The sequence below is a fragment of the Sus scrofa genome, chromosome 3, assembly GCF_054392235.1.
Source record: "Sus scrofa isolate SSC_HxYL_T2T_F1_AM1 chromosome 3, Sscrofa_HxYL_maternal_Yorkshire_Landrace_v2.0, whole genome shotgun sequence".
Classification (NCBI taxonomy): Eukaryota; Metazoa; Chordata; class Mammalia; order Artiodactyla; family Suidae; genus Sus; species Sus scrofa.
In genome coordinates, this window is record NC_139385.1 from 3,291,068 (window position 1) to 3,316,025 (window position 24,958).

The 24,958-nt window shown below is 50.9% G+C and overlaps 1 long non-coding RNA gene across 2 annotated transcripts in view; it reads left to right on the forward strand.

The window, feature by feature from the left end:
- LOC102158292 (uncharacterized) overlaps positions 1-24,958 on the forward strand; it is a 150,254-nt gene that overhangs the window by 28,418 nt on the left and 96,878 nt on the right. Inside the window, exon 3 of one of the 2 annotated variants that reach the window (XR_014840034.1) lies at positions 93-281. The exons of the other annotated variant lie outside the window; for it this stretch is intronic. This is a non-coding gene — a long non-coding RNA (uncharacterized LOC102158292). The remainder of the gene's footprint in view (positions 1-92; positions 282-24,958) is intronic. 2 annotated transcript variants of the gene reach the window in all.

Below are 24,958 nucleotides of genomic sequence, written 5' to 3' on the forward strand. Positions count from 1 at the left end.
AATCCTGAGACAGTTACTCTCTTAGCATCTCTAGCACGGGATGTGTTCAGTAGCCATTTGGCAAACACCACTCTCTCTTCATGTCACCGCAGGTGGACACCCGGAGGCCAGAGAGTCCCTGGGGCTCCACTCGCCAGGGGACATATGGAGCGGGTCTGTAGGAAAGCCACAGAAATCCACAGGGTCCCCCATCCCTGGGGGGACACCGGCGAGGCTCCCCATCTGTGCTCTGCACCCCGCTCCCAAGCACTGGCCAGAGCCCGCGGATTCCATTCCGAAAGGTAAGTGGATGGATGCTCCGATTTCTAGCAGTTCTCAGGGCCGTAGCATCATGGAACTGCTTTTTAAGTATGAAGTGACGTTTCCACACAGTGGCGTGTCCAGGCCGTGGGCATGTGCTGGGATGAGCTTTGCTAAACAAATATCCTAGGGCCACCCCCACACCAGTCACGGTGGGGAATATTTTCATCACCCTGGAAGGTTCCTTTGTGCCCCTTCCAAGCCCGTCTGCACCCCCTGAGGAACCGCCGTTCTGGTCTCTGTGACAATAGACGACTCTTGCCGGCTGCCGAACTTCATAAGATGGAATCTTTCAGTGTGTTTCAGTATGTACCTTTTTTTTTTAAACGGCTGTACCCGTGGCATATGGAAGTTCCCGGGCAAGGGAACTGCAACCTGCCCTGCAGCAACCTCCCCTGAGCCCCTGCCACTCCAGATCCTTTAACCCACTGTGCTGGGTTTCGGATCAAACCCACACCTGCCTCCGCGGCAACCTGAGCCACTGCCGTCAGGTTCTTAACCCCCTGCACCACAGTGGGAACTCCCGGTATGTATTTTTTTGTGTCGTTTGTTCTTTTTGTGTCATTTGTTTCACTTCATTATGGAGTCAAGTCTGTCGTATGGATGTCCCAGGTTGAGCTGTCTCCAGTTTGGGGCTAAACCCAATAATGCTGCTGTCATCATTCTCGAAAAAAGTCCTTTGGGGACCAGATCTGTGGCAGGCGGAAGCCTCAGAATTTTGAAAGGAATTTCGGAGCGCCACGCTCCCCCCCAGCCCAGAAAATCTCCCGCCAGTCCACGTGGACACCATTGTTAAAAGAGAATTCGAATGTTCGCCCAGATGCATCCAACCCACTCCCTCCAGCCAAGGAGTTTTATCATCTCCATTTGCACCGTGTGCTCGGAATTTAATTAACTGTGTTGAGGAAAGTGACACCAGGCCCGGCCTAGAGCGGCTGTAACACCGAGGGTTTACGGTCCCCTATTAAAACCAAAGCCATAGGGAGACTGGCCTGGGGCCAGGCAAATCAGCAGCAAGAAGGGGGGAAATGGGTTGAAAATAAAATTTAATTTTCCAGCTGTGGTTATGAGCAAGTCATTTTCCGGCTCCACGGCTGGGGTCGCAGCCTCATGAACGAGACAGGCGGGGGGCACTGGCAGCGCCGGGCGAGCAGCAAACCGGGCAGGACTCAGCAGCCCCGCGGGCTGGACCTGGGACGAGCAGAGCCTCCAGGAAGGAGGTCAGGTCCGCAGGCTTCTGGGCGTAAACCCTCACGGTCACGAGCGAGGAAGCCACCTGGACCCTCATTAGCTAAATGGCTTTTCACAGCAGGTCGGGCACAGCGGGAATGAATCCTGCCGCCACCCGGAGCATCGATGGCGCGGAGCCTGTCCCTGCTCCGAGCAGCCGAGCGCGCGGTCCCTGCAGGATCCAGCCCGACCCAGCTCGGCCATTCCCGGGCTTGTCCGCACTCCATGGCTCTGCAGCTCCGGGCAAGGCCATCTTCTCAGCCACCCACCCCCCGCCTGACATGCCAGCTCTTCCACGCTACCCTGTGTGGCCCAGCTCACGCACCCACAGCGTTTTCTGTTTCTCTTGCCCTGGGTTTGCCCGGACGAATCTGGCCACCAGAAGCCCCTCTCGAACGCGGCTCCGTCTGGTGCATCTCTGTTCTCCGGTGTATGAGCTTGCCTGGGCCTCCGGAGTCAGCGCCCCCCACCCAGGGGCTTGATCATCACGAGTAGCGTCTTGCAAGTGCTGCCGAGGGGCAGCCGTGCGGGCTGGCAGAGTGGAGCGTGCCTGTTGCAGCCTCCCCCCCGGCTCCTGGTGCTCCTAGGCTTGTGGTCACCAGTCTTCCGCTGGTGGCCTCCCTGTGTGTGTGTCTCCTTCCCGGTGGCATTCTTATAAGGACAGGCATCCTACTGGACTAGACCTCCCCCCCCCCATTCCAGGATGACCTCGGCTCGACCCAATTCATCGCATCCGCAATAATCCTAGTTCCACATTCGTCATGTTCTGTAGCACCGGCCAGAGTTAGGATTTCGACAGATGACTTTCCCTAGGGCAGGATGCAGTTCAACCCACGAAGCCTAATCAATTCCTTGTACATTATATGCTCCCCGCAAAGAGTTCCTGGCATTTGCCTGTTAATCGTGTACCTGGTATGTCCTGGGTCCCGGGAGGAAAGCCGTGAAAAAAGCACCTGCTAACTTTCTTCCATCGTTTGAATTTAGACGACTGTCCAATAACAAACATGCTTCCATTTTTCTCATCTTCCTAATGATGTCCTTGCCTGGAGCTAGGCTTGGGAAGGAAAAGAGAAGCTGCTGGACCCTCCGTGCCCCTCCCCTTGACGCTGGGGTTTGGAGCTGCCTTGACGTGAGCTCGGGTCTGGTACATTTGCTCCCTGGAGACTTGGCAAGAGACGCCCCAGTTTGATTCTGAAGTCGCACATCTTTGGGTCTGTCTGGCCCATTGGGAGATGCTCAGTTAGGCAACAGTTCCTAAGACACCCTCACTGTGGACACTTGCCAGTTGGGGGGGTCTGCAAAGCCACCTTTAGTTTTAGCGATTCACTAGGGCTCCCAGGTCTGGCTGAAAGCTGAGCTCTGCCCATGGTCACGGTGAAGCAGTGACAGGATACAGAGTGCAATCAGCCAAGGGAAGCGGGGCGAGGGCAGAATCCAGGAAAGTTCCACCCACGGACCTTCCAGGAACGCCAGCACTACCTTCCTGGCACCGAAGTGCGACAACACGCACAGGGCAGGGCCAGCTGGGAAGCTCCTCTGAGCCGGGTTTTCGCTGGGCGCCAGCATGTGGGCTCAGCTGACTCCCCCTGTGCTGAGCTCAGCCCTCAGCCCCTCTGGCAGGACCCGTGCCCCAGCCCTGACTCACGTGTTCAACTGTTTGTCGAGACCCTAAGCCCCCAAGAACACGAACGCTTCTATCAGACGTGACATTCCAAGGGCTTTGAGATCATCTCCCAAAGCTGAAGGCAGGGGCCAGCTGCTTTGGGGACAAGAGGAAATTCTTCATGACCCAGGGAGGGATCCATCCAGATTTCCTAGAAATTAACCTGGAAGACTCCTGCTTCCTACCCCACATTGCAGGTGCACCTGTGACTACATGTGGTGTACAATCTGAATACTCCTGCCCCCGATTGTAGGGCTTTGGAATTGGGGAAGGACTTTAGAAGCCAACATCACTGGCCATCAGGGAAAATGCAAATGCAGACCAGGGCGAGGTACCACTTCACCCCAGGTGGGATGCTTACCATCCGACAGTCGGGGGGAAAAGCAAGAGCTGGCAAAGATGTGGAGAAGTCAGAACCTCACACACTGCTGGTGGGACTGTGTGAGGGTGTAGACGCCATGGAAAGCGACCTGGGGGCTCATCACACAGTTAAACGCAGCATTCCCCGGGACCCAGCATTTCCACTCCTAGGTGTGTTACACAAGGGCGATTAAAATATACATCCACACAAAAAATGCCGGGAATGTACACAGCAGCATAATTTTATTGTAATAGCCGAAAGGTAGGAGCAACTCAGCTGTCCATCAACTGATGAATAGATACACATGAAATGCAGAATATCGGAGCTCGCATCATGGCTCGGCGGCTAGTGAACCCGACTAGCATCCGTGAGGACATGGGTTCGATCTCTGGCCTCGCTCGGTGGGTTAAGGATCCGGTGTTGCCGTGAGCTGTGGTGTAGGTCACAGACACAGCTTAGAGCCCACATCGCTGTGGCTCTGGCGTAGGCTGGCGTCTGCAGCTCCAATTCGACACCTAGCCTGGGAACCTCCATATGCCGCGGGTGCAGCCCCCCCAAAAAGACAAAAGACAAAAAAAAAAAAGAAAGAATTCAGTGTTGTCACTGCAGTGGCTCAGGTCGCTACTATGGTGTGGTTTGATCCCTGGCCCAGAACTTCCACGTGCCACAGATGTGGCCAAAGGAAAAAAAAAAGGTAGAGAGACGGAGTCTGAAGAAATACGTGCAGTATGTATGAAAGACCGGCTTGGAGAGCAAGTTCTGACGCTAGAACTATAAATAGCTATCAAATTATACAATATCTGACTTAAGGAACAATAGAAAATAATGCAAAATGAGGCATTAAAAATCCCATTTTTGAGCCTCCCCCCCCAACTAGCATGCAGTGCTGGTATAAGAACTATGAACTAGACATTTCCATGCAACTTAATGGTAGGGGAGGAAATTTCACAGTATTTTTGCAGCACCCTTTGGAAATAAGCATCCGAAGCTTATATAATATTCATACCTTCAACCACAAATCTTGCTTCGCAATTCATTCTCAAAGAGCAGCGAAATAAACGCACGAAGATTTAGATGCAAATATTAGTTTATAACCACCAGAAACCTCCTAAATATGTACAAATATGTAAACGGTTAAATAAATCATGGTATATTTAACATGTTCTGTGTGCCCATTCAAAAGTGACTGAATGGCACGGGGAAATGCAAGAAGCAAAATATTGGGCAGGAAATGCAAGATATAAAACTGAAATCACAGTCTGTCTTCATTCTGAAATAAGTCAGTTCAGAGGCATACATGGCCAGAAAAATACCAAGCGGACCAGTGCTTGATGCATAGAGTAGGTTGGCAGCAATACTGAGGAACGTTCGAAAACGTGAATGAAGCACATCCACTGAGATACAAGCACTGGCTCTGGGAAGGTGTGATCTGGGGTCGCATTGGTTTTGTCCCTGATTCTTGTATGTTTCTCAAAGTTTCTGCAATCCACATGAATCAACCTTGTCATCAGAAAATAGCGTAATTAAAATTTCAAAGTCTGCAGAGATGTCCACTGAAATACTTACGTTTAACGTCGTATTTAATACGAGGCGAAAACCATTCAAAATGCAAACTAGGAGTTTCCGTTGTGGCGCAGCGGAAGTGAATCCGACGAGGAACCATGAGGGTGCGGGTTCGATCCCTGGCCTCGCTTAGTGGGTTCAGGATCTGGCGTTGCCGTGAGCTGGGATGTAGGTCGCAGACGTGGCTCGGATCCTGTGTTGCTGTGGCTGTGGGGTAGGCCGGCAGCCGCAGCTCCGATTCGACCCCTAGCCTGGGAACCTCCATATGCTGCAGGTGTGGCCCTAAAAAAGCAAGGCAAAAAAATAAAACAGGTTGTCGCTACTGGCTCATGAGAGGCGAGAGAGTGCAGTTGCTTTGTCCAAAATCACAAGGACATGTCCCAGGCAAGTGTGTCCTTACGTAAAAATGCAGGCAGGTGCTGGCCCTCCAAGGCCACCTGCCCTCGATAGAAACTCTCTTCCTGCACCTGTGAGTCTGCCCGTGCAGAATCCTGGATTCCTGCTCACCCTCTGGCCACCAACACAATCCCAGCAAATGGACACGGAGAGTGGGAGTCTTCAGGAAGGCACAGAATGGCCCAAATTTCTAGGGAGTAGAGCTGTAAAAATGTAACAGTGAAATCCTAAAACCCTCTTAGGTAGGGGAGCCAGGCTGCCTCGTAATCTGTCGGGATGACTAGCTAAAAACATTTCTGGAGAGCAGTTGAGGCACAGATAATGACGATTTGGGATCATTTTTAATTTTTTTTTTTTTTGTCTTTTTGTCTTTTGTTGTTGTTGTTGTTGCTATTTCTTGGGCCGCTTCCACGGCATATGGAGGTTCCCAGGCTAGGGGTCGAATCGGAGCTGTAGCCACCGGCCCACGCCAGAGCCACAGCAACGCGGGATCCGAGGTGCGTCTGCAACCTACACCACAGCTCACGGCAACGCCGGATCCTTAACCCACTGAGCAAGGGCAGGGACCGAACCCTCATTCATCTTCATGGTTCCTAGTCGGATTCGTTAACCACTGAGCCACGACAGGAACTCCTTGGGATCATTTTTGAGCCAAACCAAATACTATGACTCCTATCAACTAGCTGCCTTATGAACCCAGAGTCATTCTGTCTGGTTTATCTCAGTACCTCCTCCAGATTATTTTTCCCCCTCAGATGTACAGGCATGGTCTTAAAAGCCAACAATTTCGAAGTCTGGATATCTGGGGAAATATAACATAGCGTGGCAGCGGCAGCCTTCTTTCTCGGCTGTTTCAAATCAGGGTCCTTTGCTAGACCCAAAAATGAAACTGCAAAGACATGCTTGATGAGCTGGACCCACCACGGACATCTCACCTCTGCGTAACCCCCGGCGTAGCTTCAGGTTGGGTTGCCATCTCTTTGCAAGGTGACATTTTTCCCACCACTCTGGATGTTTGTCTGTGTCCCTAAAGATCAGGACCTTAAACCAGATTGGACACAAATATTGTTGCTGAAGTGGGGGTTCTCTGGGTCCCTTTGCACACGTTACCCCAAGAGGAGCCCCACGTGACATGCCGAGCAGGGCACTGGGAACCGGCCGCTGGAATGTGACTGTGGACCCTTTGGCACACTTTAACTGCAATACCCCATGCCCTTGTCTTAGGTCTGCCAGCTTCACTCATTTCCGTGCTCTGTCCAGCCCCAAAGGCATTGGAGAGGTACCTGGTGGGGCCTGGAGCGCCCCCAGTGGGAGATGTATGCATTACACTTCTCGCTCTCCATCTTGGTACCTCATGTGGAGGAGCCCCAAGTGCTGCGGGGTGACAGCAACCTGAGCCTGCAGGAGTCGCACATTTGGAGAGGTTCCACGAGCATCGGTGTAGGATCCCGTCTTCCTTTCTTCAGCCCAGTGGCCCCCGGAATGTCAGAAATAAGTACGGGTCCCCTGGTTGCAACTGTTTGCCCTGAGAATTCACAGAGAGGATATAAGCGTGTGTGAGCTTCTGTGCCTTGCACGACGCCAGGGGGATTCATCCACACACGTGGATCACCTGTGAGCAGTGCCCCCTGGCGTTCTGCCTCTGTCTGTTCTCATGTTCATCTCCAGGGGTGGCATGTGGAGCCAGGGTAGGGCTTGGGGTGGTTTGGGGGTAGCTCTGGCTCCCAGTCAGATGAATGGAGGCTTCCATGATGCTCAGGTTACACCTGCCAGAACGAGCTGACCGAGAAGAACGTCCCCCAGGATATCAGGACCTTTTAACACACCACGTCCAATGTCAAAGGCGGCAGCAGTAAAGAGATGGTGAGAATCAGCTGAAATCCTGTGCCGGTTCTTTTTTTAAACAGCTTTATCGCGGTATCATCTGTCTGCCATCTAACTCACCAACTCAGTGGTTTTTATTTAATACGTTCACAGAGTTTGGCAACCATCAACAAATCTAGTTTTAGGACAGTTTCGTCACCCACAGCAGAAACACGGTCCCCATCGTCGGCAGCCACTCCCGGTTCCCCTCCCAACCCCAGCCCAGATGAACAGTCATCTTCTTTCTGACTCTGTAGATTTGCCTGCGCTGGGCCTTTCCCGTAAGTGGAATCACGCCACGTGGTTCGTTGTGACTGGCGTCTCTCGTCGATCCTGATGCTTCCGAGGTCCGTCCCCACGGTGGCATGTTTCAGTAATTCACCCCATTACATTGCTGAGAAGTATTCCATGGCGAGCATATAGCCCGTGTGGTTTAACCCATCATCCATGGGTGTGCATTTGGGTTGTTTTCACGTTTGAGCTGTTATCAAAGGAGTCTAAAATTAGCACTTGTGTCCTGGTTTTTGTGTTTTCGCGTCTCCTGGGCATGAACTTCGGAGCGATGTGATAATCGTACCTGCAGCCTTTTGAGGAGTCGCCAAGGGGTTTTCCAAAGTGCTGGAACCATTTGATGTTCCCACCAGCAACGACTGGGGGTTCCGGTTTCTCCACAGCGTCAGCAGCGCTTGTTACCGTATCAGACTTTCTGATCGTAGCCATCGTCGGGGGTGGGACGTGGAATCGCGGTGTGGTCGTGGTTCCTGGTTCTCGTTTCCTTGCCGGTAATGATGTTTACACCACTGTGTCACGTGTTCTCTTGCCATGTAGCAGCCTCGGGAGAAATGTCTTCAGATGCATTGTGCCTTTTTTCCAATTGGCATTATTTTTTAAAAACATTACTGCGTTGTAAGAGGTTTTGTGCATTTGGGGTACACGTTCTTTTTTAGGTGTGTCTTTAGGAAGATTCTTCTCTCAGCCCGTGGGTTGTCGCTTCCCTTTCGTGATGGTTTCATTTAGAGCAGACGTTTCTAACTTCGAAGACGTCACATTGACCTCTTTCTCCTTCTATTGATTGTGCTTCTGGGGTCACGTCTAAGAAGTCGCTGCCTAACCAAAGGTCAGGAAGAGGTCCTCCTGTGTCTTCTTCCGAGAGGTTTATGGGTTTAACTCTGACGTTTAGGTTTCAAATCCCTTTGGATGCATGTTTATGTATGGTGTGCGCAAGGGTTCATTCTTCTGCGCGTGGCTCTTTGGTTCCTCCCCGTATTGATTATTGAAAAGACTGTTAGTTCCTACTGAACTGTCTCAGGACCTTTATCCATTGACCGTAAATGGAGAGGTTTGTTTCTGGGCTCCCAGTTTATTCCAGGGAGTTCATGTCTCTCCTTAACGCCAGGGCAGCATTGTCTTGATGAATCTCACTTGGTAGCAAGCCTTGAAATGGGAGAATGTTCCTGCTCACTTTCATTCTTCTTTTTCAAGAGTGTTTTGACGATTATTTGGGATCCCTTGAATCTCGATGTGAATGTTAGGATTAGTGTGTTTCATTTCTGCAAAACAAAGTCTCTGGGATTTCCATAGAATCCCAGCATTGAATAGCGAGAGCAATTTGGGGGAGACTTGCCCTCATCTCAATATAAGTCTGCCAATCCGTGAATGTGAGAAGTCTGCCCGTTTGCTTAGATCTTTAAGTTTTTCACCAGTGTTTTATTGTTTAAAGTGTTCACGTTTCACACTGCTGCCACTAAATTTATTCATAAATACGAAGTTCCCATCATGGCTCCGTGGAAACAAATCTGCGTATCCCTGAGGATGCGGGTTCCATCCCTGCCCTCGCTGAGTGGTTTAAGGATCCAGCCTTGCTGTGAGCTGTGGTGTTGGTCGTAGACGTGGCTTGGATCTGGTGTTGCTGTGGCTGTGGTGTGGACTGGCAGCTGTAGCTCCAATTCGACCCCTAGCCTGGGAACCTCCACATGCCGTGGGTGTGGCCCTAAAAAGACAAGAAATAAAATCTTTTAAAAGTAAAAATAAATTTATTTACAAATATTTTATTCTTTTCGGTGCTCTTATAAAGGGAATCATTTTCTTTATTTTAGACTTGTTCGGAGTTCCTGTCGTGGCGCAGTGGTTAACGAATCCGACTAGGAACCATGAGGTTGCGGGTTCGGTCCCTGCCCTTGCTCAGTGGGTTAACGATCCGGCGTTGCCGTGAGCTGTGGTGTAGGTTGCAGACGCGGCTCGGATCCTGCGTTGCTGTGGCTCTGGCGTAGGCCAATGGCTACAGCTCTGATTCGACCCCTAGCTGGGAACCTCCATATGCCGCAGGAGCGGCCCAAGAAATAGCAAAAAGACAAAAAAAAAAAGAATTGTTCATTGTTAGTATATAGATATACAAGTGAAAAAAGAGCAGAAGAATCATGTAGGTGATTATTGCAGTTGTTGGAGTAAAGTGATAAGAATGTGGACTCAAGCAGAAATAATAGAGCAGAATAGACTCGGACATAGTTGGAAAGTATCTGGCCAGTTCTATGATGGACATTTTTTTCTAAATGCAATGATTCAGAAGTTTGTTCGGGCCACTGGAGGAACAATCATGACATAGAAATGTAAGTGACTTGCATGTGTTGCTCTTTTATCTTGAAACTTTGGTAACCTCATCATCTTTCTCATAGCTGTCTCTTTTTTTAAGTGCAGCCCTTGATAATTTGCAAATGCAAGGTGTCTCTTGGCAAACAGAGAGAGTTGAACGTCTTACTTTCCAACATGAATGCTTCTGGCATCTTTTTGTTGCCTAATTGCTCTGGCTAAAACCCCCCAGTACAATACAGCACAAAAGTGAAAGCAGGCGTTCTTGTCTCATTACTGATCTCGCGGGAAGTCATAAAGGTGCAATTACGACGTTAGTTGCGGGGTTTGCATAGATGTTCTGTATCCGATTGAGGGCATTTCCTCTCTTCCTAGTTTGTTCAGTGTTTGCATCTTGAGCGGGTGTTGGATTTTGTCACATGCTTTTTCTGTGTCGATGGAGGCAATTTGAAGTGTTGGTCTCCTTTTGTGATGTTTTTCTCTGGTTTTGGTATCAGGGTAATGCTGATCTCAGAATTAGTAAGCGTCCTTCTGCTTCTGTTTTCTGGCAGAGCTTGTCAAGCATTGGTGTAAAGACTTCTTTACATGTTTGATAGAATTGACAGTGAAGCTCCTTGGTTAGGCGCTCTTCTTCGTGGGAAATGGTCTTATTGCTAATTCACTTTCTTTGCTTCTAATTGGTCTTTTCAGATTTTCTCTTTCTTCCTGAGTCAGTTTTGGTTGTTGTATCTTTCTAGGAATTTTTCTGTTTCATCTGTTATCTAGCTTATTTATATAATTGTTCATAGTATTTCCTATAATCTTTTTTTTATTTCTGTGAGGAACTAATTATATCCCCTTCTTCATTCCTGATTTTAGTAATTTAACTTTTCTTTTTTTCTCGATCAGTCTAGCTAAAGTTTTGTCAATTTTGTTAATCGTTTCCAAGAACCTACTTGCATTCCAGTGATAATCCTATTGATTTTCTTTTTAAATTTTTTTTTTTTTTTTTTTTTTTTTAGGGCTGCATCTGCAACATATGGAAGTTCCCAGGCTAGGGGTCAAATCAGAGCTGCACCACAGCCACAGCAACAGCGGATCTGGGCCATGTCTGCAACCTACACCACAGCTCATGGCAACACCGGATCCTTAACCCACTGAGCAAGGCCAGGGATCAAACCCACCTCCTCATGGATACTAGCCAGGTTCATTTCTGCTGAGCCACAACAGGAACTCCCTGTATTGATTTTCTCTTATTTTTCCCTATTACTACTCTCATCTTTATTGTTTCTTTCTGTTTGCTTTGGGTTTTGCTTTTCTTTTTCTTGTTTCTTAAGCTGGAAACGTGGTTGATTTGAATCTTCTTCTTCTCCCCACTGCTATAAATTTCCCTTAAGCACTGCTTTAGCTGCATTTCATACATTTTGATAGGATGTATTTTTGTTCTCATTCATGTTCATATATTTTCTAATTTTTCTTGTAATGTCTTCCACCCATTGGTGATTTAGGAGTATGTTTTTAATTTCCAGGTCTTTGTGAGTGTCCCAGGTTTTCCTCTGCTACTGATTTCCAGTTTAATTCTATTGTTGTTGTATCCTGTACATGTTCCACTTTTAAATGTCTTGATGTTTGTCTTGTGGCCTAGAATAGGGTCTGTCCTATGTACTGCTCCATGCGCACTTGGGAAGACTGTCTCTTCTGTTGCTCCTGAATGCAGTGTTCAGTAGATATCTTTCAAGTCATGTTGATGTTTGGTGTTTTTCAAGTCTTATATATTCTTGATCTTCTTTCTTGATTTCTCCTTTCCGTTCTGTGTGTTGTGCCTCATATATTCCAGAAGTCTTCTCTGGTTAGGAGCATCGAGGTTTATAAAGTTATCTATCTTTCTGATGGGTTAATCATTTTATTGTTATACAGGGTCCCTCTCTGTCTTCAGAAACATTTTGGGATTTAAAGTCCATTTGGTCTTTTAGTAGAGCCACACCAGCTCTTGTGCTTTGCTGTTACTATTTCTATCCTTTAATTCTCATTCTGCGCATATCTTTGAGTTTGGACTATGTCTCCCATAGAGAATACGGGGGGCAGGGGGCTTTTTGGTTGGTTTTCATTTTTTTCTTTTCCATTATTGTTTAGTGCAGGATATTGACTCTGTTTCCCTGTGCTATACAGGAGGACCTGTTTGCTCACACTGCTTATGATAGTTTGCCTCTGCTAATCCCAGCTCCCGCTCCATCCCTCCCCACCCCTCCTCAGCAGCCACAAGTCTGTTCTCGCTGCCTGTGAGCCTGCTTCGGTTTTGTAGATGCGTGTGCATTTGTGTCATAGTTTAGATTCCACACCAAGCTGTCATGGGGTATTTGTCTTTCTGACGTCTTTCACATGGTGTGATGCTTTCTAGGTCCATCCATGCGGCTGTGCATCATTTCATTCTTTTTTATGACTACGTAGTGGGGCTTTTTTTCATCAAGCCAACAGACTCTGCCTTTTGATGGGATTGCTTCGTCCAGTAACAGCATTATTATCCTAGGAGTAACCATTTTGATTTTTGTTTTTTAAGATCTCCTGTATTTTGGTTCCACTGCACTCCTTTCTTCCTCCCTCCTTTTTCTGCATTGACTCTCTTCAAAAATAATATCCTGATTCCTTTGCAAAATGTTTGCCTGATTTCTAAGTTATTTTCTTATTGGTTTCTCATGGACTTACATCTTAGCCTATCAGAATCGATTTCCAATTTATTCTAACAAGTCACCCAACCTCATTAGGCTTAAGCTGCTTGTTCAGGGGGCCACGGCTGCAATGCCAGGTCCACTTTCAAAGCCCTCACTGTGGGCTTCACCTCACCTGTCCTGGATGTGTGCCCCCTGTGGTCCGTCTGGGGCTAGAAGGTGGTTTATCCACCAGTTCGCTTCTTGTGTTTTTTGATGTGCTGATTAGGACACACCCAGACCCTGAGGGGAGCTTGGGATTCACAGACAATCTAATGGGATCACTTTCCTGGCTCCTCCATCTCCCTGCTTGTAGGGCCTCTGTCCACGGCTTAAGGCTTCAGCCACAGGGGTCTGCTGGGCACTCCTGCTTCTGGATTAAAGTGGGGAGAACAGAGGAAAAAAAAACCTGGTTGCGAGTTCCCGTCATGGCTCAGTGGTCCGTGAACCCAACTAGTATACACGGGGTTGCAGGTTCGATCCCTGGCCTTGCTCGGTGGGTTCAGGATCCGGTGTTGCTGTGAGCTGTGGTGTAGGTCGCAGACACGGCTCGGATCCCGCATTGCTGTGGCTCTGGTATAGGCCAGCAGCCGTAGTAGCTCTGATTCATCCCCTAGTCTGGGACCCTCCACATGCCACAGGTGTGTCCCTAAAAAGACAAAAAACAAACAAAACAAACCTGGTTGGTCCCTCCTTTTAGGATCACACCTCCATGAACGCAGAGGGAGGAGGAGGGAGGGTGATCAGTAGCCAGATCCATCCATCCCCCCCCCGCCCCACCCCCACCCCCGCCTTCCCCCGTTAAGGTCCTCACTGCGCATGTCCGCATCCTCGTCCTCCAGCAGCAGGAGCCTAAACAAGAAGGTGTCACTGGGTTGTCGTCCAGGACCGTGGAGTCAGCTGTGTCTGGTTGCAGCGGAGTCGGTGGGGCCTCGGTAGGACCACCCCGCCCAACCTGGGCACGCGCCAGTTCCTGGGTGACCTTTTGATGTCAGAGGGCCGAAAACGCCACCCTTACGTCCTGCAGAGGCCCGAGGCTCCGTTAACGCCTGCGCAGAAGGCCCCTGAGCACAGTTTTGCCGCCCCCTCTCCCCGTGTGCCCCAGGCTTTCTTCTTCACCCCATACATACCGCAGCCCTGGCCTGCGGGGAGGCGGATCTGAGACCTGTTCTGACTTCTCCCTCGGCTGCCTTGCCCATGAACCCTCTTGGCTGCAAACGTGGGCATCCTGGCATCAGGCAAAAGCAGAGCGAAAGCTCTCCTCTCGCCCTTTGCTGGCCACGGGGATGGTCCGAGGGCTGCGGGGTGAGAGGCTGGAGAGGATGAGAGGGAAGAGAGCAAAGGAGACTCTGGGGACACATGTCCCCTCTCCGTCTGAGGGTCAGGAGGTCCTGCTTTGTCTTTGTGCTGGCACTCGAAGCTCCCCCCGGGCACGCACTCTGTCTGCACGATTCACTTCTGCGTTTCCAGCTGCATTCCGTTCCGCGGAGGACACTGACAGGAAAAGGGGTAAATCCACTGTTCCTTTGGTGGTACTTCCAATGCTGCTCTTCTTCCCCGATCTGACGGCTACCGCTCTCTTTCCAAAGCCCTCTGGTGGCGGCTCCAGGCGTTCCGTCCAGGCTTTATCATTCCATGCAGTATGGGTGAGGGGTTCCTGCAGCCTATCCACACCTGGATCCCGAATTGGTTTCGAGAAAGCAAAACTCAAAGAGAAAGACACATGGGTGCAAATCCATTCTTTTTACCAGGAAGATACGTAAACCCATCATCTCCTCCTGGTGGGTCAGCCGTGTCATCGTCCCCTTACAAAGGGCAGCTTCATTACCAGCTAAATTGTATGCCCCCAAGCATGTCTTCATTTTTGGCTTTATTTGAAAGTATTATTCAGGTTCAGTGAAATTTCTAACCGCTCCCAGACTAGGTTGAACAAATGAATGCATGACTTTTGAGACGCCCTTTGAAAAGAGATTCCGTAGCCTGCATCGTCTAGGACTCGTCTCATCTCTGCAGCTGGGGTTCTCCAAGGATGACCTCAGCCCGCAGGCTTAAATGCCGAGCTCCGCGATTGAGAAGAAAGTTGGTGGCACAGCTCACTCCCAACACAGGCGTTAACCATTATAAATCCCATGCATGAGAGGCGTGTGAATGATACTCCCTGTGGGTTCATGAAGAGCTGATCTGGCTGAAGGTCTCACTGGAGCGTAACGGGATCAGTAGCATCGTGGGAGCGCTGGAATGCAGGTTCGATCCCCAGCCTGGATCAGTGGCTTAAAAGGATCCACTGTTGCCGCAGTGGTGGCAGAGGTTGCAACGGTGGCTCAGATCTGATCCCTGGCCAGGGAACTCCATATGCCATGAGGCAGCCAGAAAAGAAAAAAAGAAGGAAAGAAAGAAGGAAAGAGGGCCCTCGCAACCCCCAGGAGCAGGAGAGCAGAGATGCCATGCTCACCTCACTGAAATGCAGAACTTGCGTGGCCGGAGGCACGGGTCCCAAACATCAGAGAAGACTATTTACGGGGCCTGTTTTCTTCCCTAGTGGATGCTCTCAGCATCCTGAGTTTTGGTCCAGGGAGGGAGCCAGGAGATGTTCGCCAGATCCTCGCTGCTTCTGGCTGGCTTCCTTTGGAAGCGTTGGCTGCTGGAGAATATAGTTTGAAGAGAGGAGTGAATTTCTGGGGGAAATGGAGCCCAAGGGAGTTTCAGAGGCAAAAGCAGCCATGCCTGGGCGTGTGGAGGAGGCGCCACGGTTCCCCAACCGCGGGGGCCTGTGTGGACCTTCACGCCCCAAGCTGAGCCCCCACCTCGGGCCATGGCCACATGACGTCGGGGGTGGGGATCTCAGCCTGAATCCCAGCTTCCCTGAAGCTGGCAGAGAGGCAGCCAAGAGACTTCCAGACCGGAAGGGTTCTCACCCCCTCAACCAAGCAGCCCTGCCTGGAACTCAAACCCCAGGCTCCATTTCCAGAGGAAGGAGCATGGGCGCCTCTTGTGTGCCCCCGCCCCGCCCAGGCCAAGCAGAACGGGAACTCAGAGACAAGATTAAGCTGGTTTAAAGACTGCTGACGGAGTGCCCGCTGTGGCATAACGCTCAGGGGCCTCTTAGGAGCACCCGGATGCCAGGTTCGATCCCCGCCCGGCACAACGGGTTAAGCCTCTCTTGTTGCCGCACCTGTGGCATCGGTTGCACCTGCAGCTCAGATCCGATCTCTGGCCTGGGAACGCCATACACTGCGGGGGTGGCCAAAAAAAGAAAAAAAAAAAAAGACGCTAAGGGACACAGATACGGTGGACAAAGATTTCCTCCGCCAGGCCCCACCCCCACCCCGCAGCACAGCATTAAATAGGAAACAGAGACATAACCTTTGCAGAAAGAAGGCTTAGCAGATATACGAGGCTGCCAGCGCCGGGCAGTCTTACTCAGCCCCATGATTACAGGCTGGGTTTTATTCCTAAGCGTCTCTTTAGTACTAGGCTGTCACCTATAATAAGTGGCGCAGCTTGAGCAAGTGGGGTAGATCCTGACTGGCCCTGGCGAAGGGATTTTTCATAGGTTTCAGGAGGAGAAGGAAGCGGAGCATATGCAGTTACACTAATGGCTCCATTTTTTAAGCCACTGAGTATTGTTTATGCGCTGTTCTTACTTTATTGCGCGCAGATTAGCAATCGCTCACCCCGAGCGCGGCGCAGGGAGGTGGCGCTGGGAGGCGCGGGCATCCGCTGGCTGCCTCCGGCCTCCCTGATGGGTTTCCCGCTCCCTGCTGAGGTCAGTAACCCGCTGCGGGGTGATTTCTGCTGAGTCAGTTTGCTGTGACCTGTCCTGTCCTCCTCGGACGTTAATGATGTCTCCCGATGGGTGCGGAGCGCAAACACGGAGCTCGTTTTTTTCCATCACAGAAAATTGTCTTCCTCCGCATTGGGCGGTCCTTCCATTCGCCTTTCAGCGCCGCCCCCTCCACCCGGCCAAGGGCTGTGCTCAAGTCACAGCTCCGGGGCGGGGGAGTGATGGCGAGAGCTTGGCCGACCTTTCTTTCCAGACTTCAGAACCCAGAGTTAGTGTATGGATAAAGTTTTTTTGTTTTTTGGGTTTTTTTTTTTTTTTTTTTTTTTTTTTTGTCTTTTCTAGGGCCGCACACGCAGCATATGGAGGTTCCCAGGCTAGGGGTCGAATCGGAGCTGTAGCCGACGGCCTACATTACAGCCACAGCAACGCGGGATCCAAGCCACGTCTGCGACCTTCACCACAGCTACGGCAATGCTGGATCCTTAACCCACCGAGCGAGGCCAGGGATCGAACCTGCAACCTCATGGTTCCTCGTCGGATTCATTAACCACTGAGCCACGAAGGGAACTCCTGGATAAAGCTCTTTATTCCCCTTCCCTGCCTAGTGAAATGCCCTCCTGGTTTTAAAATGGCCCTCCCTTCCAGAATGGAGTTACTGTCGTGGCGCAGTGGAAACGAATCCGACTAGGAACCATGAGGTTGTGGGTTCGATCCCTGGCCTCACCCAATGGGTTAAGGATCCTGCATTGCCGTGAGCTGTTGTGAGGATCGCAGATGTGGCTCAGATCTGGCATTGCTGTGGCTGTGGCGTAGGCCGGCGGCAGCAGCTCTGATTGGACCCCTAGCCTGGGAACCTCCATATGCCACGGGTGCAGCCCTAAAAAATAAAATAAATAAAATGGCCCTCCCTTCCAGAAATCACTACCCGCCTCTTCTATCTTCTGGGAATCTGTACAGATCATCTTATGAAAAGAGGACTCTGCCTTCAGGTGCTGGAAAGTAAGAGCGAAGTTCAAACAAGGAGCTTCCCCGAGAAAGCCCTTTACTTAAAGAGAAACAAATTTTGTGTCCCACCGAGAATGAGAATAGAAGGCAGGTGTCTCCATTTCTCCAGAATGTCAGGCACTGGGTCCACCTGCATACCGCGTGGTGCCCCCGGCTTGGAACCATGTGAAAATGAAGCTGTGCCCATCTCCAGCCTGGCACGAGAGAGGCCCTCCATCAGTGGTGATTGATAGAAAACAGAAACCATTAGGAGAACCCAGCCTGCTGAGACTGGGACGTAGGCCACGTGATGCCTATGGCCCTGGAGAAAGACTGGCTGATGAAATCCACCTGCAAGCAGCCCAGGGGATGGAGCCGTGCCCTTCACCCCTTTCATAATCCCGTCTCCACCTTTGGAGGCCCACCTCCCCCATCACACTCTCCCTTAGAGCATCTTACCGACATAGTCTGGAAGCGTCTATAGCTGACTCGTCATTCCCCGTACTTATGGTCTGTAAAACCTCAGCCGGTACGGCCTCACTGCTCCCAGGTGGCATACACCGCCCCAGGGAGCCTCAGCTTTGGTGTAAACAGGTCAATGCATAACGTAGTGTGTGTGTCTCTGTTTAAAGACACCTTATTTAATCCACATCTATTGCTGATTCACAAACACCGAACCCGTGGCTGACCGCACTTTATCTCACACCTGCAAGAAGCTCACCCAATGCATGCATCCTGCGTTTAGGAACATGGGATGGCACCAAGGCCAGGGCCGTTTTCTGACCCCATGAATGTGCCGCAGGTATTGACTCGGGGGTTACCCATAAATTTTAAGGAGTTGACGAACCTGTAAATGGGGCCTCCATGAATGATAAGGAGTGTGTCCAAGACGCGTCTGCGACCTACCCCACAACTCACAGCAACGCCAGGTCCTTAACCCACTGAGCTAGGCCAGGGATCGAACCTGTGTCCCCATGGATACGCGTCACATTTCATTTCCACTGAGCCACGACCGGACCTCTGCAAATAGGGTTTTGGCAGAGGATCAGATTAAGATGAGGTCATTAGAGTGGGCCCGGATCCACTGTGGCTGGTGTCCTATAAAAGGGGAAATTTGGACGCAGTTCACACGCGGAGAGAAGCCGTGTGAGGACGAAGGTGGACGTCAAGGTGATGGCTGCGCAGGAACACCCAAGATGGCCAGCAGAACCCCAGCAGCTCAGGCAGAGCCTGGCACAGACCTGCCCTCAGCCTCAAAAGGAGGCCACCCAGCCCCCACCTGGATCAGGGTATGTCGCCTCCAGAAGTGGGAGGGGTGACATTTCTGTTACAAAGATGCACGCTGGGTGCTATTTTGTTACAGCAGCCCTAGCAAAGGAATACACCCAGAGAAGTCGTTCTTAAATAATCAGATCCCTTCTCCCTGATGCATAAAACCCACCCCACCCTTGGGAACCAATTCACCCTCCTTACGAAGGCAGATGGCTCGAGCCGACTCTTTGCTGACACCTACTGTGTTTTATTTTATGCCTCTTCCTGAAATTCCGTGCCCTCCAGGCTCACCAACCCCCTTCTCATCCAAAGCCATCCCCAGTCCTTTGCACTGGCTCTCGCTTTCTTCTGGCCTGCTCTCTCCCCAAGCCTTTTGTCGTTTTGGTTTTGGAACTGACAGTAGTAACGGCCTGAACCTAGCCAGAACACAGATCTGAAGTTATCTTGGGAGGGAAAATGAGCTGCAAGGAGCTGTAACAGAGTGGGACTTGAAGTCACATGCTGGGACTCGAACCGGCCAAAACCCACAGTGGGACTTGAACCCACGTTTTCACTCATCCGACGTCCGGACTCACTGAGGTTCGGGTTCTTCATGCCTCTGTGCAGGAGGAATTCAGCGAGAGGCAAAGTGACAGGCAAGAAACAGATTTATTAGGATAGGACGCTTGTGAGAGATGCAAGCGGGCGGGCGTGGGAGCTCTGCCCTGAGGAGCCGAGGATCCAGTGGGCTACAGTTTTATCTTCCAAGGGGCGTGGGGTCGGGAGGGCCCGCCTCCTCCTTTCCGGGAGTAGCAGCTCCTCCTCGGTGTCACGTAAGGTGTGCATTCAAATCAGCAGAAGGGCGATCCTCAAACTCCTTGGTCCGAATGGGAATGCAGGCCCCACCCCATCCTCTGCCCAGCGACCTGAAGCCAGTGTCGCCTAAGTTTCCCTCGTTATCTGTGGCCCTTTACTGGGACGTCTAAAACCACCTGTGCCTACTCCATCCCTATCAGTTTCAGTAAAAACATCGCCCCCTCTGGGAGGTCCGACAAGCCCCTCTAGGCCAGTGCACCCCAAGACCTCAAGTCTGGTCTGGCCCTTACCCTGTTCCATTGCTTGCAAGCGCGATCTGAATTTATCTTGGGGGGACTGTAATCCCTGCTCAATTTTGGCTGCTCTCTGCTGAGATGATTGATGGCATGATTTCAAGCCTCTCTCTGCTTTCCAGAGCTTCTGCCACTAACATGCATTGTCTTCTAATCAGCCAAGAGGTGAAAGCTGCTCAAACACCGGTCAACAGTTCATTGCCACCTGTGCTTTTGGGTCCATTCTGGTGGCTGGCGGAACGCTGGCTTTCTGAGGGTTCTCTGGCAGGATGTCCTTCCAGATGACTCGGGTGGCTTTAAAAGACTTGCTTAGAACCCTTTGCTGCTTGTCCCTTCGGTCAGAACGACGCTGACCTTGGTAAGTCCTTCGTGACGAGCAGCAGTCATGCCGTGTGACCTCCAAGATCAGGGCAGACGAAGCCCATTCTCTGCAGGCGCTTGCTCTGGAGGCATCTAGAGGAACCCAGGTGCCATGTGAGGATAAACTCCACCAGGCTGGCAAGGCCACCAGCCTGTGGGCGAGCCGGGTGGGTGTGCCGTCTCGGATGTCCATCCCAGACCAGTGCTCAGACAACGGGCATCCGCCACCATCTGATGGCAACACGCGAGGGCATCTGGGAGCCTTCCCTGCCTTCTTGTCCCCCAAAGTCAAGAGCGAACTAAAATGATGGTTCTTCTACACCCCTAAGTCGAGGGTACTTTGTTTTGTAGCCACTGAAGCAGTAGTTCTCCACAGGAAAAATAGGAATTTCCTAGGGAATTCCAAAGGCCTGTTAATGATGGGTGCTGCATTCACAGCAGGGCAGCACCCAGGGGTGACAGGAGCTGAGACACGAAGCACCCCCCCCAGGACAAGGCAGGCCCCTGGGGAAGATGAGCTCCCGCTCGATTCCCAGCCTTGGAAGATTTGCTGGTCATCGTTAAAGTTACGTGTCCCACCTGCCCACATGGGAACCACCCCTGAGCCACTGGTACTCTTCCCGCCCCACACAGAGACCCGGACTCACTGTCCACATTGGCGGGGCTGAGCTGAACTTCGGGGAGGGTAGCTGCAGGCTGGGCTTGCTAATAAAGGCCAGAATCACCAAAAAGTTGTTTTTTTTTTTCTTTTTGTCTTTTGTAGGGCCACACCTGGGGCATATGGAGGTTCCCAGGCTAGGGGTCTAATCGGAGCTGTAGCCACCGGCCTACACCACAGCCACAGCAACACAGGATCCGAGCTGCATCTGCGACCCACACCACAGCTCACGGCAATGCCAGATCCTTAACCCACCAAGTGAGGCCAGGGATCGAACCCGCAACCCCAGGGTTCCTCGTCGGATTCGTTAATCACTGCGCCACGAGGGTTACACACTCAACTATACTGCTGTTTGTTATAATTAATATTGGATATGTTCTAGTGAATTCATCTCTATTGTACAGGGAGAAAAAAATTACTTTTTTACCAAGTTTTCCAAAGACAGAATAGATCACACAACGTAAAGAATTGAATATCCCTGCAACGGAGTGTGTAACTTCCATAACTTTTTTTGTGAAAGTCAGGCTCCCGGCACCCGCTGTAGTTGGTTTGTGAACCGAGTGGGGTGAGAGCGCAGCCGCCCAAGGGGAGGTCAGGTGGTTTCTCTTCGTCAAACTCAACATTCTCGGGGGCGGGGGATGCGCCGGGGGTGCGGGATGGAAGTCCTGTAAAACTGGATTGTGATGATCCTTGTACAATTACAAATGTGATACATTCATTGAATAATTTAAAAAAACAAACTCAGCGTTCTCATCGTTTACCCATCGACCTTGTCCACCTGGGATCCATCGAGAACTTCGAAGGGGAAGATAATGATGCAGCGCCCGTCGTCTCGTGGGGCTCCTGGGTGCAGGGGACGAGACAGTGGCTGACTCCTTGGTCTGCGAGGCAGCCGCAGGCTCAGGTTCCCTACCGATCCTCTCACCTTGGGGTTCAGCCTCTGGGGGTGGAAAAGGGGAACGAGAGACAGAGGGACGAGGGGCTTCTGGTCTTTTCTTTCGGCGGCAGCCACTGTTCGAGTGAGAAGCTCTGTGCAGAGCAGTCTGGGGGCTAAGTTGGGTCTGGGTTAAGTCTCAGGCAGAAAGGACTCAGGTAACTCTCTACCCAGCCAAGTGAGACCGAGCCTCATGCACGGGAATCCTTACACCTGACCTTGTTGCGTGATGTTTTTGGCCATAATCCGTGAGATCTCAGGAACCTGCTTCAGAGTCTTTTGTCAAGGAGCTTTCATAGTAAAGTGGAAACCACGGGATCTTGGAGGTAGCTCTGAAAACGTTCCAGCTCTGCCCTGCAACTTTATCAGGCATTCTCGTGGCTGCAAAGAAGAGAAAATGTGAATAACATGAGTTTTAAAAAGAGAGGATGGAGTTCCTGTTGTGGCTCAGCAGTAACGAACCCGACTGACATCCATGAGGATGCTGGTTCGATCCTTTGTCTCACTCAGTGGGTTAAGGATCCAGTGTTGCCATGAGTTGTGGTGTAAATCACAGACTCAGCTTGAAACCCACATTGCTGTGGCTGTGGCTATGGCTGGCAGCTATAGCTCCAATTCAACCCCTAGCCTGGGAACTTCCATGTGTACAGGTACAGCCCTTAAAAGAAAAAAAAAAAAAAAAAGGCAAAATAAAAAGGGGATTAATTAAATCTGGAGGTAAGCTTTTGCTGTTTTTGTGTTAGCTGCTTTAATAATGTCAACTGAGCCTGGGGGCTGTTTCGTTTTTTTTTTTTTTTTTTTGTCTCAGAGTCACAGAATGGCTGCAGTAGCACCAGAATCACTTCCACTAACAAGGCAATGGAAAGGGAGGAAGCATGAACAGTCATGCTAGCTGCATCTTTCTTTTTTCTTTTTTCTTTTTAAACAAAAGCAAAAGGTATCCCAGAGGTCCATGTAGAAGTCTTTGGATTCAGGAGTCAGCATGGGACCACATGTCTGCCCCTGGCTGCAGGAGAGGCTGGAGAATTGAGAAACAGCTGATTCCTATGATTGTCTTAAATAATTTTAAATCAGCGCCTGGGGCTGGGTGCCTTGCAGCCTTAAACTCAAGTCCCTCCAGCCAAGGAAGCAGGGGGATGTGAATTTTAGGCATACCGTTAGCAGTATAGACTCTAGTTCCTGACCAGGTTATAACTTACAGACTTAAAACAAGACCCGCAAGCCCTGTGAGCCTGTTGTTTGCCTGTAACACAGAACAATGCCGTGTCATCAGCACCCAGCCGGGTGGCCGGCTTTTGAAAGTGGCCCTGAATGCAGGCCTCCCTGGAAGAAAGCCAGGCTGCCTCATCTCTCCAAACTCGGCACACCGTCTAGAATTTACCCGGCCATGGGGGACATAGGTGGGGAGAGGGGGGACCCCGAGATGCTCACAGTTCTGGCTCTGAGATCACGAATCTGCCTCAAAAGGGAAAAACAAAACTGGATCCTCCGGGGAAGCCTCAGGACAGTGGGCCACCATCACGTAAGCGGGTGAAGCGAGCTGAGCTCTGTCTTTATTGGGCCGGAGACCCCAGACCGAGACAGACCTGCGGACCCAACAGCGCTTCTGTCAGCGCCGCGTGCTCCGTTCACTCATGTCCCACAGTTCCGATGCCCAGCAGGGCGGCACCCGTGCCCACCGAGATGCCTCTCTGCATTTACTCGGTGGCTCTTGCACATTCATTTCCTTGGAGCTCTTCCTTTTCGTGGAGGTTCATTACCTACCTCAGAAGTGCGTCCGGGCCCGTTTCCGTGGGGAGCCCGGCTTCCACTTGCCCAGAGACACTAACCCAGATGCAGTTTCTCTTCCTCGTCTGCTCTCGTTGTCAGTCAAGCTGATTTTCTGTCACTGGCCTAAATTGCTACTTGCCACAGTCCCTTTGTCTTCTAAAGAAATCCCTTCCTTCTACTGCCACATCCCAAGAGGCCAAGTCCTTGGCTCCTCCTAAGCGGGAGAAGGCGACTCCCTAAACCGTCCCATTGCCTTTCGGGGTGAATGTGGCTGCGTAAGGACATTTTTCTACGTCTCCTCCTGGAAATCATGCATAAGGAACAAGGAGAATTTAAACTCCATAAACTGCGTTTTAGAGGAAACCAGAAAAGAGGTATCGTCTGCAGACTTCAAAGTACAGGGACAGATGATAAAGCACCAGGTTTGAGCAGGTCTGTACAGGAGGGCAGGCGTGGAGAAGTGGGGACACCAGCGGCAGCAGCAGAACGCACTTCTTAAAATGCAGAGTGCACCCCTAAGATGAGGGGTTCACCCTGAACCCCCACAGCTGCACTGAGGTCTCTGCAGTAGCATGCATGGGAGCTGAGGCAGGAGGCGGTGGGGGAAGCTCCCTTGAACCTGGTTTGGTTCAGAGAAGCAGAGGCGGCAGGGGTATGAAGCATGCATGGGAAGCAGGGATGTGAAAACCAGAACCACAGTGAGGCTCAGCAGTAGCAAACCTGGCTAGTATCCATGAGGACTCGGGTTCAATCCCCGGCCTCGATCAGTGGGTTAAGGATCTGGCATGGCTGTGAACTGCAGTGCTGGTCACAGACGTAGCTCAGATCCAGGGTTGTTGTGGCTGTGGTGTAGGCCGGCAGCTGCAGTTCTGATTCGACCCCTAGCCTGGGAACTGCCATATCCCACGGGTGTGGCCCCTTTTAAAAACAAACAAACAAAACACAGTGAGATGCCTCCTTACAACTGTCAGAATGGCCGTCATCCAAGAGAACACAAATAACAGGAGTTCCTGCCGTGGCGCGCCAGAAACGCATCTGACTAGGAACCACAAGGTTGTGGGTTCGATCCCTGGCCTTGCTCAGTGGGCGCTGCCGTGAGCTGTGGTGTAGGTCTCAGACGCGGCTCGGATCCCACGTGGCTGTGGCTGTGGTATGGGCCAGCAGCTCTAGCTCTGATTCGACCCCTAGTCTGGGAACCTCCATATGCTGCAGGTGCGGCCCTAAAAAGCAAAAAAATAAGAAAAAAAACTAAAGAACACAACAAATGAAATGTTGGCAAGGATATGGAAAAAAGGGAACACTTGCCCATTGCTATTGGGAATGCAAATTGGTGCAGCCACTAATTAATTTACATTAGGTTCCCCCCAAAACTAAAGATAGAAATATGACCCAGCACTTCCACTCCTGGGTATTTACAAAAACATTTAAAAAAAATTTTGAAAAAGTTATATGTACCCCAATG